This window comes from Erinaceus europaeus, chromosome 5 (genome assembly GCF_950295315.1).
Source record: "Erinaceus europaeus chromosome 5, mEriEur2.1, whole genome shotgun sequence".
NCBI lineage: Eukaryota > Metazoa > Chordata > Mammalia > Eulipotyphla > Erinaceidae > Erinaceus > Erinaceus europaeus.
This window is the reverse complement of record NC_080166.1, coordinates 20,957,803-20,970,169: the sequence shown is the minus strand read 5'-3', so window position 1 is coordinate 20,970,169 and position 12,367 is coordinate 20,957,803.

Here is a 12,367-nt window from a genome sequence, read left to right as displayed (position 1 = left end):
AGTTTTCTGAGATAAATATTGTAAATGTATCTGTGAAAGCCTAAAGATATAGTATTCCTTATGACATACCTGGGGTCATGCTTCTGCCTGGGGCAGAAAAGAAGGCATAATACTTTAGTGAAACCCTTTATGAGCTTCTTTGGATCTTGTTATCTAACTTAGGTCAGTTTGAATTTAATTTATTATTGATGTTACTGCAATGTTAAGCTAGAAAAAAATCGTATTACATAGTGTGTGGTTATAAGCTAGTTCAGAATCCCAGTGTTTCATAAGGCTACATAATAAGCAACACATTCGCATTCATAGCCAACCACTACTAGCAACCGAAATCACTTGACTGAAAAAGCAAAACTGACCCTTGACTATTTTTACATTGTTATGATCCACTGTTGTTGGGGACTCTGCAATTTATGTCCGTTATTTATTGATGTATGTTTGCAACACTCTTATTCTGCTACTCTATGCCCTTAATCATTAAGAGCTATTTATAGATCTAATGGATACTTGACTGCATAAAGCAATTCATGTTTTACTTTGTTACATTTTCTGTTTTCGGACCAATGGCATCTGGCAAATGCCATGAGTAAATGAGTAACCTGGAGCAATGGTCCCCTATAGAGGCAACGACTGATCCCCACCCACCCCCACCGCCATCACCACCACACACACAGAATATAGAAAGTACAAAGCCGGCACGAGGTTAGATGATGTATCCTTACCAAAATGCTTTGTAGTTCCTCTTTCACTTTCATGTGATACATGCTTTGGTCAATAAAAACCATGAGAAAAAGCTGTTTGAAACAACAATTTACAGTGAGATGACATCTGGAGATGGAATCTTTTGGAAAAATGTCAGCTTAGATGATGTTCTCAGGACTGGGGTCTTTATTTTGGAATTTGTGTCATAATAAGAAAATAAAGAATGGATCTCTTTTTTATCATGAGATATGCTATGCTCTGAATTATCCAGTTTTTAGCTGTTTTCAATTTAAAATGCAATTTGACAAGTATTTCTTATCAATCTATTGCATTATTTTTTGATGTCTTTTTTTTCTTTTTGGTTCATTGCACAAATTTATAATTTAGAAAAATTACCTGTCAACTTACCTTCACATTTTAATTAATATTGTTATCATCCATATCATTAAAATTAATGCTATTACCTTTGCAAATCTTCACCTGAGTATGTCTTTTTCAATTCCTATAAATTGAATAATATGATTAAAGGGAGTCAAATAATTAAATATACATTGTCAAACTGCTCCACAAAACCATGCGCCATTTTATATAAAGTAGTTTTCCAAAAGTCTCTAGTAAGACAGTGTGCACTTTTTATCTTTACTAATAAAGGAAAAGTATTAATTATATAAAAAATATCTTTGTAAGGATATTTTATTTTTCAGTTTTCAAGTTCATGTTTTTTGGCTGCTTTCTGAATTACCTATTTTATTGTTCACAATATTTCTAATTTAAAGTTTTTTTTTGTGGCATGTAATGCAAGAACTTCACCCTATCTATTTCCTTTTAATTTGCCAATAAGAAGGTTGTGCTTCATAGCAAATATAAGTCTCTTGATATTTTTTCTCTTCTGGGATTTTCATTATATCCAAAATCCATCTTTTTTTATTCTAATTTATTTATAAAAAGGAAACACTGACAAAACCATAGGATTAGAGGGGCACAACTCCACACAATTGCCACCACCGGAAGTCCATTTCTCATCCCCTCCCTTGATAGCTTTCCTATTCTTTAACTGAAATAACTCTTGAGTAGTAAATTCATTCTTTTCCACATTTTGTGGAGAGTATTTTATATGTGTTATTTCTTACCTTTACAAAAGTCAATACAGTAGAGCTTTAGGGCTCTTTCTATTTTAGTATATTTTTTGAAATATTATATATATATATATATATATATATATATATATATATATATATATATATATATGTATGTTGCTAGTGGACTAGTGTTTGGGTTATTCCAACTCCTTAACCCAACATCTCTGTAAAAGTTTCTCAGACTTTGCTTTCTAGAGTTTTTTTTTTTAATTTCTTGTCTACTGTTAGTCTATGTGCATATTTATTTTTCCTGGAAAAAATTCTTTTAACTCCACCTAATTTTTGCACCCTTGTTTTACTATTATCATTATTACAAATATACCATGCCCACAATCAGAATAAAGGAGTGATAACCATTGCTTTACTGTCTTGACATCTTATATTATATTTGGTTAGCATTAGGAGCTAACATAATAGTTAGGCAAATAGGTTTTCATTCCTAAAGCACCAGAGGTCCTGGGTTCAATCCCTAGCACCACCGTAATCCACAACTGGAGAGTACTCTTGGGAGAAAGAAGAAGGTGGAGGAGAAGGAAAAGAAAAATAAATGTATGATAAGATAAATATTATTTTGAAAAAATTACAATAATCTATATAATATATTCAGGACATACTAATGTCAGCTCAGTAATTGTGAGGAATGTACCATACTAATGGAAGATAATGATAATAGGAAAACTGGCTAAGGTCTATGCTCTCTGTATCATTTTCATAATTATTCCGTACTACATCTAAACAGTTCTGAAATAGAAAGGTTACTTAAATCAAATAATATATTTATAAAAAATAGTTAACATTCTTGAATTTATATTGCTATAATTTCATTATGTAAAATACTTCACTTGCAAGTTTAAGCTTTTGATTTTATTGTGCAAATATAAAGTAGGAGAATACAAAACTGATCTGGGATAACATTAAACATGAATTAAAATAATTATTATGTAACAGTATTCATTTTTCAAAATCACAATGGTCAATACTCTTTTGAGATAACTTCTTGGCATGCATGCATGTTTTGAGCAATATGAACAGGACAGAGAATTCTGAGTGAAAAGATTGGCATAAAATCTGAATTTACCTGAGAAACTTCTTATTTTTACTTATGCCTTAGAGTGAAATGTTAGTATTTGAAACCACTGAAAGGAATAACTAAAATATCTATCCTCTAATTCATTTGTATCTGCTGAATAATGAAGCCAAAGTATGATCAAATAATGAGTCACAGCAAAGGAAAGCAAAAGTCAAAAAAAAAAAAAAAAACTAAAAATTTGTATTTTGTTTAGAAGACTAGAAGCTGGGGATATAAATTGAAAAAAGTTGATTTAAGCTTTGCTTATAACATCAATAGATTTCACAAATTATAGCATGACATTCTGATGGTTGACATATAAGATAACATTATTATTTTTTTTCTTTCTGACCAAATGTGACATCAATGCTTCTAATTGGGGGTAATAAAAATGAATAAGTCTTTCTGACAAGTCTTCATAAGGATGAAAATCCATGAAACAAATCAGGAGAATAATGTATGACTAGTCTGAATAAACACATTTGGAAAATAAATGCGTTTTTTTTTTCTATTATGGCCTTGTTTATTATTTTAAATTAAGCTTGGCATTGATTCAAAGTCTAAAAATATTGTTCTTTTGTTATAAACAAATGCAGCTTTTTTTAAAGCAGCTTAGTTGGGTCACTGAAAACATGTCTCTCAAAACTCATTTTGAAGCAGGAGAATATGAAACTGTTAAAAAAAATGTATTCCTTTTTATTTAGGATAAAAAATTCACAGTGAAAAGAAAAAGAAAAAAATGGAGGAACAATATTTTCTAATATTGAGAAGAAAAGTGAGAGCTTGTGATCACAAAGGAATTAGCACAGATTTTGAAGCACCTAACTTCACCATGTTATTTTTTTTTTAATCAAATTTGATTGCAAAGTTTTGAGATTAACCTCCAGTATCCCAAAGTGAAATATGAGAGATAGTATCTCTTCTGCTTGGGAACAATTGGATGAGACAAAGTACACCCACAAACACACACAGTCTTGAGAAATTTATTTTCATTTAAAAAAAAATGTATCATTATTTATTTATTGGTTAGGGAAGGCAGAAATTGAGAGTAAGGGGGAGGTAAAGATGGAGTGAAACAAACACTTGCAGCACTGTTTCACCACTTGTTTTTTTTTAATTTTTTATTTAAGAAAGGATTAATGAACAAAAACATAAGGTAGGAGGGGTACAACTTCACACAATTCCCACCACCCAATCTCCATAACCCACCCCCTCCCATGATAGCTTTCCCATTCTCTAGCCCTATGGGAGCATGGACCCAGGGTCATTGTGGGTTGCAGAAGGTAGAAGGTCTGGCTTCTGTAATTGCTTCCCCGCTGAACATGGGCGTTGACTGGTCAGTCCATACTCCCAGTCTGCCTCTGTCTTTCCCTAGTAAGGTGTGTCTCTGGGGAAGCTGAGCTCTAGGACACATTGGTGGGGTCTTCAATCCAGGGAAGCCTGGACAGCATCCTGGTGGCATCTGGAACCTGGTGATTGAAAAGAGAGTTAACATACGAAGCCAAACAATTTGTTGAGCAATCATGGATCCCAAGCTTGGAATAGTGGAGAGGAAGGGTTAGGGAGGTACTCACTGCAAACTCTAGTGTACTTCTGCTTTCAGGTATATATTTTGAAGTAGTTTATGGATACATGTGAACATAAGCTCTCTCTCACAGAAACCGGTGTATATCTAGGTTTTGGGACTTTGTTAGAAAGTGAACTACCTGAGATGAAATTAGAGTGTACTATAAAAGGAAAGGTCTCACCCCAGTAATGAAGCTGAAGGGTTGTCATTCCACATGTGAAGTCTCTGGACACAGTCTGAGGTGAAGCATGTTGAGGTGGCAATTGTTGCGTTGGTTAGGTTGTGATCGGCGGATGCAATATTATTTGGTTTGGATTGGGAGATGCATACGGGAAAGTGGGCCCTATCCAAGGGTTCCAGGACTGGGGGAAGTAGGGGCTCTATAGTGGAGGTGTGAGGTTCCTGCTGTCTTAGGGTTCAAAAAGACAATCGATAGTTAATGTTATCATCACATTATTTGTTAATTGGGTTAACTTTGAAAATTCCTTTTGTTATGGTTTGCTGTACAGTATCCAGTATCTTGTATATAGCTGTGCTATAGAATGCTTCTAATCTACTTGGTCTAGGCTTTTAAGAGAGTCCACATATCAAATACACAGCCTATATATTAAAAAGATTCAGTTTGTGTTTTGAGAAACTTTGAGACATACAATTGATTTTCCCCCTCTCATATTAATTAACTACTGATTTATATGTCTACATTTTGCTAGGAGTGTACACAAACACCATTCCCACCACCAAAGGACTGTGACCCATCCCTCCCGCCCACTCCCACCCCCCACTGGCCCAGGAAGCTGCATGTCTACCCCTCACCACTGCGTTTTTACTTTGGTGCCCGACTTACAATTTGATCGGGTCCTGCTTTTAGTTTCCCTTTCAGATCTTCTTAGTCAGCTTCTGTTGATGAGTGGGATCATCCCATACTCATCTTTATCTTTCTGACTTAGTTCATCACTTGTAAAGTTTTCCCCCTGCAGGTGGGGACTGGAGGCTTGAATATGGGTCCTTGAGCACTGTAACATGTGCGCTCAGCCAGTTACTAGCAGCCAACAATCTTGTTCTCTTTTTCTTTTTTTTTTTCCTCCAGGGTTATTGCTGGGCTCAGTGCCTGCACCATGAATCCACCGCTCCTGGAGGCCATTTTTCCCCCCTTTTGTTGCCCTTGTTGTTGTAGCCTCCTTGTGGTTATTATTATTGCCATTGTTGATGTTGTTCATTGTTGGATAGGACAGAGAGACATGGAAAGAGGAGGGGAATACAGAGAGGGGGAGAGAAAGACAGACACCTGCAGACCTGCTTCACCGCCTGTGAAGCGACTCCCCTGCAGGTGGGGAGCCGGGGGCTCGAACTGGGATCCTTATGCGGATTCTTGCGCCTTGCGCCACGTGCGCTTTACCCACTGCGCCACCGCCCGACCCCCTGTTCTCTTTTTCAATTCTCCTCTTAGGTAATAAGGCTATGCAGCTAGTAGGTTTGCTTTTTAGAAACAGATGACAAAAGGAACATGATTTCAAATAATCTCTGACTTTTCTCTCCTCCTACTCCAATGTCTTCTTTCTTTTCTCCTTTTCCAACTCCTACTTTTCTACACTAAACATTTGCTAAAATATTATTTTCTTTTGTGATATGTTTCATAATAGACTTGATAAAACACTGCCTGTGTTATAGTACATTATCAATAAGTTTAAAATATATATAATTTGGTCAATACTTGTCACTTCTAGTAAAATTACATAATAAACTGAGAATTTTTAATTAAATTTGTACTTCCAGAAATGGAGATAGAGTTTTGATGTATTTTTAAAGCTTTGCCACATATCCAGAAGACATTTTCATATTGTAATCATTCTGGGGATAAAAAGAGAAGAGATCAGAGTTTGGAGTTTATAAAAAGAAAGATTCAAGTTGTAGTGAATTGATCAGACAACTGTCACATATCATATAAAGTGAACAACAACAACAAAAATATATGTCAGGGAAACATTACCTTATCAGCAAAATAAATGTCACATGTGTGTTAAGAAGTCACCTGTATAATACCAATAGGCAGATACCATGCTGCTCAGTCAGCGAAACTCAGGATGGTTATATAAACAGACTCCACCAAAAGTCAAACAATAAATAAATAAATAAATAAGTAAATAGCATTCATATGCCGCTAGACACAAATAGAAGGGGAAACAACTGAAGAATAGGAAATAGTTTCCGATGAAAACATGGAGATATGAAACAAGTGACTAAAAATAATGAATAAATGAGAAAAAAAGGTGAAAGGTCGTGTGAGTGGTAGATAGCATTTGCCATAAAACAAATTTACTATTCAAGCATATTCATTCTAGAAATACTAAAGCACTAAGAACCCTAAGAAACTGAAAGAAGGGGGTTGAGTGCTGGCGCAGTGAGTTAAGCCCACGTGGCGCAAAGCGCAAGGACCGGCATAAGGATCCTGGTTCAAGCCCCGGCTCCCCACCTGCAGGGGAGTCGCTTCACGATGAAGCAGGTCTGCAGGTGTCTATCTTTCTGTCTCCCTCTCTGTCTTCCCCTCCTCACTCCATTTCTCTCTGTCTTGTCCAACAACGAACAACATCAACAATGGTAATAATAATAACCACAACGAGGCTACAACAACAAGGGCAGTAAAAGGGGGAAAAAATGGCCTCCAGGAGCGGTGGATTCATGGTGCAGGCACCGAGCCTAGAAATAACCCTGGAGGAAAAAAAAAAGAAACTGAAAGAAACAGTGCAAAATCGCATTTCAGACACAATGACAATATCTGTCATGCAACTAATTATGATAACATATGACACTCTGTAAACCTACATATAATTATGGGTAAAGACAACTAATGAAAGAAATTGTGTACCCCGGAACCCCACCTCTCCAGAGCCCTGTTCCACTAGGGAAAGGTAGAAAAAGGCTGGGAATACAGGTTGAATGCCAATGCCCATGTTCAGCAGAGAAGCGATTACAGAAGCCAGACCTTTCACCTTCTGCACCCCATAATGACCCTGGGTCCATGCTCCCAGAGGGATAAAGAATAGAAAGCTTCCAATGGAGGGGAGTGCAACATGGAACTCTGGTGATGGGAATTGTGTAGAATTGTACTTCTCTTGTTCTAAAGGTCTTGCTGATGATTATTAAATCAATAATAATAATAAAAAGAAATAAGTAGGGAAAGAAAACATAAACTGAATTATAATATGAAGGGGAAAATGCTGCTTTTGGTTGTTATTGGTAGGAAGTGCTCTCCTTCCCTAATTAATACTTACAAATGTATAATAATAAAAGTGTAAGTGAAAACATGCATCCATTTAGTCTAAAAGCAAAAGTAAAAAATAAATAGTAAACACACATAGTACAAAGTATTCACAGCGTAGAATTTCCTCTAAAATATAAATGCAGGATAAAATAGTACATCTATGTGGTCTGGAAGGTGGCGCAATGGATAAAGCACTGGATTCTCAAGCATGAGGTCCCGAGTTCAATCCCTGGCAGCACATGTACCAGAGTGATGTCTGGTTCTTTCTCTCTCTCCTCCTATCTTTCTCATTAATTAATGAAATCTTTAAAAAAATAGTACATCTACTTGAATGAAAAAAAAATCTCTTAAACATTGATGTTAGAGGTAGAGAGACAGCAGAATGCTTACTGAAAAGACGTCTCTATGGCTCCCTGGTCCCAGGTTCAATTCCCATAATTAACATAATTCAGAGCTGACCAGTGCTATAGTATCTATCTATCTATCTATCTATCTACCTATCATCTTTCAGAATCGCTAATATGATAATACAATAAATAAAACTAAATTAAAAAAAAACAAAAAAACACTAAGTTTAAATATGACAAGACAAGAATAACATATATGTTAAATAATATATATATTCAAAGAGAGACTAGAACTGTTAAGAAACATGTAAGCTCCATAGTTACTGCTGGATGAAGACTAGCTCATTGATAAACATAGACATTTATTTTAAGATCTAGTGGCAAAATTAAATGCTATTACTGAAAGTATTGTTCTGAAGTCATTATGGTAACCATGCTCTGCCCTATAAATTATAGAAATGCTATATAAATATTACAGTCTTTCAGGGACATATTCAGTGACTGAGCAAACTGCCTGTCTGACTAGCAATTTCGAAAGAGAAACAGAGCATTTGACAGATGTGTGGGCTCGGTGCAGAGACGACATTGTCCTACAGTGGATAAGTCAAGAAAAAAGACGTATTACAAAGGGCTATGCCCACTGACTTGCACCTTGTCTGCCTTTGGCTGACATTGTGTTTCACTTCTTCCTTCATATTGCTATAGTTATTTATTTTTTTCTTTTCTTGCTTGCTTCTAAAGCCAAGACTTCCTGGAAATATTTTAGGTCCATCTTATTTGTAGTTTGGCTCCTTTGTGAAGGGAGGATCTTAAATATGACTCATATGACTCTCCATAAATTTCAAAAACATATTTTATTTATCTTATTGTAATGAGAAAAGACGGATTTACAGAGAGAAAAAGAGAATGAAGAGAATACTGCTCAGCTCTGGCCTATGGTGGTGCTGAGGATTGGAGCTGTGACGTTTGGTGAAAGCATTTGGGATACATTAGGCTTTCACCAGCCCCAAGGTTCTATTATTTTATTTTTGCAAAATAGTTTTATTTATTTAGGATCAAGACAGAGAGGAGGAGGAGAGAGATAGAGAGACAGAGAGACAAAGAGATCCAGCACTGACTGCTTCACAATTACGGAAATTTCCTATCTGCAAGTAATGTGGGGAGCAGGGGTTTGAACCCAGGTCCTTATTCACTACTGCTGGGAATACTGTGAGAACCAGGTTGAGCATGGTGAGGCTTTTCCCACTGAAAAATGGGGAACTGAGGAAATCGATCTCCCTGCCAGACTTTCTCTCTTCTCTCTCTCTCTGAGGTCGAGCTTGGGAGAGGTATGGACTTCAGTTCTCTGCCTCCCTGTTAGCTCACTCCCTGTCTCCAGAGACCTTGCATTTTTCTGCCCCACGGGGCTCAGCATTCCTTAAAACATTAAGCCGGTATTTCTCCCATCTTGGAACCTCTGGGTCTTTGTATATATTGATTCCTCTCCTCTTGATACCTATTCTGCCTCTGGTGATCTTAACGAAATCAATGCAACCAGTGCCAGCTTAAGAGAAAGACACCTGCAGTCCTGAGTAACTGCTTGTGAAGCAATAACCTTGCAGGTGGGGATCCTAGGAGCTTGAACCGGGATCCTTATGCCAGTCCTTGAACTTGATACTATGTGTTCTTAACCCACTGAGCTGTAGCCTGGCCCCCTGCATTTTCAGTCTTCCGATGTTTGTGAATATGATGAACTATTACATAGTGGTTTTATATAGATTTGATAAATGTAGTGAGATAACTCATAAGGAAAACTGTATTTTGATGTATCATCTACATTAGAATTTGTTAACTTCTTTCCTGCTGAAAACTACTGTACCTATACACATGAAACAGAATTTGAGAGAATCTTTGTTATTGGGTGGTTAATAATTACAGTATGGTTTTTAACACACACACACATGTGGAGAGCCATGTGCCGTGCCCCAAGATGGCGCCAGCCTCCTCTACCCTCCAGACCACAGGGAAAGTAAACAACTCCATAAATGGTCTGAGACTGAGAGCACGCTTGCTTCTGCGATCGTGTGCCTATGAGCAGCTGCCACGTGTGCCCTTGGGATTGGCTGACCCATGAGTATATAAGTTGGAGGTTAGGTTATAGCGGGACTTTTTGCTGTTCAAGGTTCCCGAATAAACTGCTTGAAGAAGAACTGGGCGTTGCGTGATCCTTGCAGGCAAGGGTGGACGCGACACACACACACACACACACACACACACACACACACACATAGTTTTACCATGATAGGTGTCTGCAAAAACACTATCACCCTTGCCTAGAAGTTTCCCACTATCCTGCAGCAGGACTCCAGCGCCATCCCACCAAACCCCTTAATGCTCTCCTTCCCAAGAGCCCTTTTTTTTCGATTCAATATACAAAACACAGTCCAAGTTTTACTTTGTGTTCCCCTTTTTGTTTTGCCTTTATTATTTTTTTATTTATAAAATGGAAACACTGAAAAAACATAGGATAAGAGGGTTACAACTCCACACAATTCCCACCATCAGAACTCCGTATCCCATCCCCTCCCCTGATAGCTTTCCTATTCTTTGTCCCTCTGGGAGTATGGACCCAGGGTCATTATGAGGTGCAAAAGGTGGGAAGTCTGGCTTCTGTAATTGCTTCCCCGCTGTTTTGACTTTATTTAAAGTTCTGTCAATGAGTACGATCAACTTATACTCATTTCTCTTCCTGGCTTATCTCACTTAACACCATTCCTTTAGAGTACATCCAGGATGAGGTGAAGAAGGTGAATTCACCATTTTTAATAGCTGAGTAATATTCCATTTTTCATGTATACCACAATTTCTTAGCCACTCATCTGTTGATTCTAAGTTTGGGCTATTACAAATTGTGGTGCTATGAACACGAGCATTCATAGATCTCTTTGGATGCATGTGTTTGCTTCCTTGGGATATACCCCATGAAACAAATTGCCGGATCACAGGGTAAATCCATTTATAACATTCTGAGAATTCTCAACAGGTATTAGACCACAGGGTTTGGACCAATTTTGTATTCCTACCAGAAGGTCTAGTGGGACTAACATTGAATGACACCTTTTTATTTATTTATTTACTTATTTATTTCCTTTTGTTGCCCTTGTTGTTTTATTGTTGTAGTTATTGTTGTTGTTATTGATGTCGTCGTTGTTGGGTAGGACAGAGAGAAATGGAGAGAGGAGGGGAAGACAGAGAGGGGGAAGGAAAGATAAACACCTGCAGACCTGCTTCACCGCTTGTGAAGCGACTCCCAGGCAGGTGGGGAGCCAGGCTTGAACCCAGATTCTTATGCAGGTCCTTGTGTTTTGCGCCATGTGCGCTTAACCCGCTGCGTTACTGCCAGACTCCTGAATGACACCTTTTCATTTTTAGCATTTTATCAGGGGATTGATGGTTTACAGTGCAGGTTTTGATACATGGGTAAAATGTCTCATCCCTTCACGCTAGGTGTCTGCAGAACACGCTCACCTCTGAAGTCGGCCATTTTCCGTCATCATGCAGCAGGACTCAAAGCCTCACTCCTGCCAGCCCTCTACTGCCTTCCTTCTCCCAGAATCCTTGCTTCGTTGTAATATACCTAACCAGTCCAAGTTTTACTTTGTGCTTCTTCTTTCAGTTCTAATGCATATCATGAATGTAAGCCACAGTACTAAACACATTAAGGCACGCAGGTCTCCACATATGTATCTTTATTACTATGTCTGCCTCTGCAGTTACATCTGTGCCACGAACCATCATTTACCTAACACATATCTGAGTCCTTTATTTTTTCTACCTATATATATATACTTGTTGCTATATCCCAATATTAGTTTGGGTGTAATTCCAGCACAAAATAATATCATGAGAAAAAGCCATTATTGAGAATAATGCTGATGGGAATTTAAGCTCCTATTTATACACTTCATAATATATAACAAACTAGAAATGTTTCAGAAACATACACATATGAGTGAGTGATGATGGAAAACAAACAAAAATGCTACTTGCCTGAAGAGTACAAAATAATATACCAACATTTTAAAAAGCTTATAAAATGGCCATATGCTATATGTATTGTTTATTTTCATATGCATATATGCGTGTCTCTATAGAAACATGTAATGATATTATTAAAGACAATAATAGGTGGATAGTCACATATAATCAATTTTATTTTCCATAGCTATAAATTGGTAGGACCCAGACAAATGTGTTTTTTGAGATGATTGCTGTAGCTTTCTCTGTCTTCCATTTATAACACTTAAT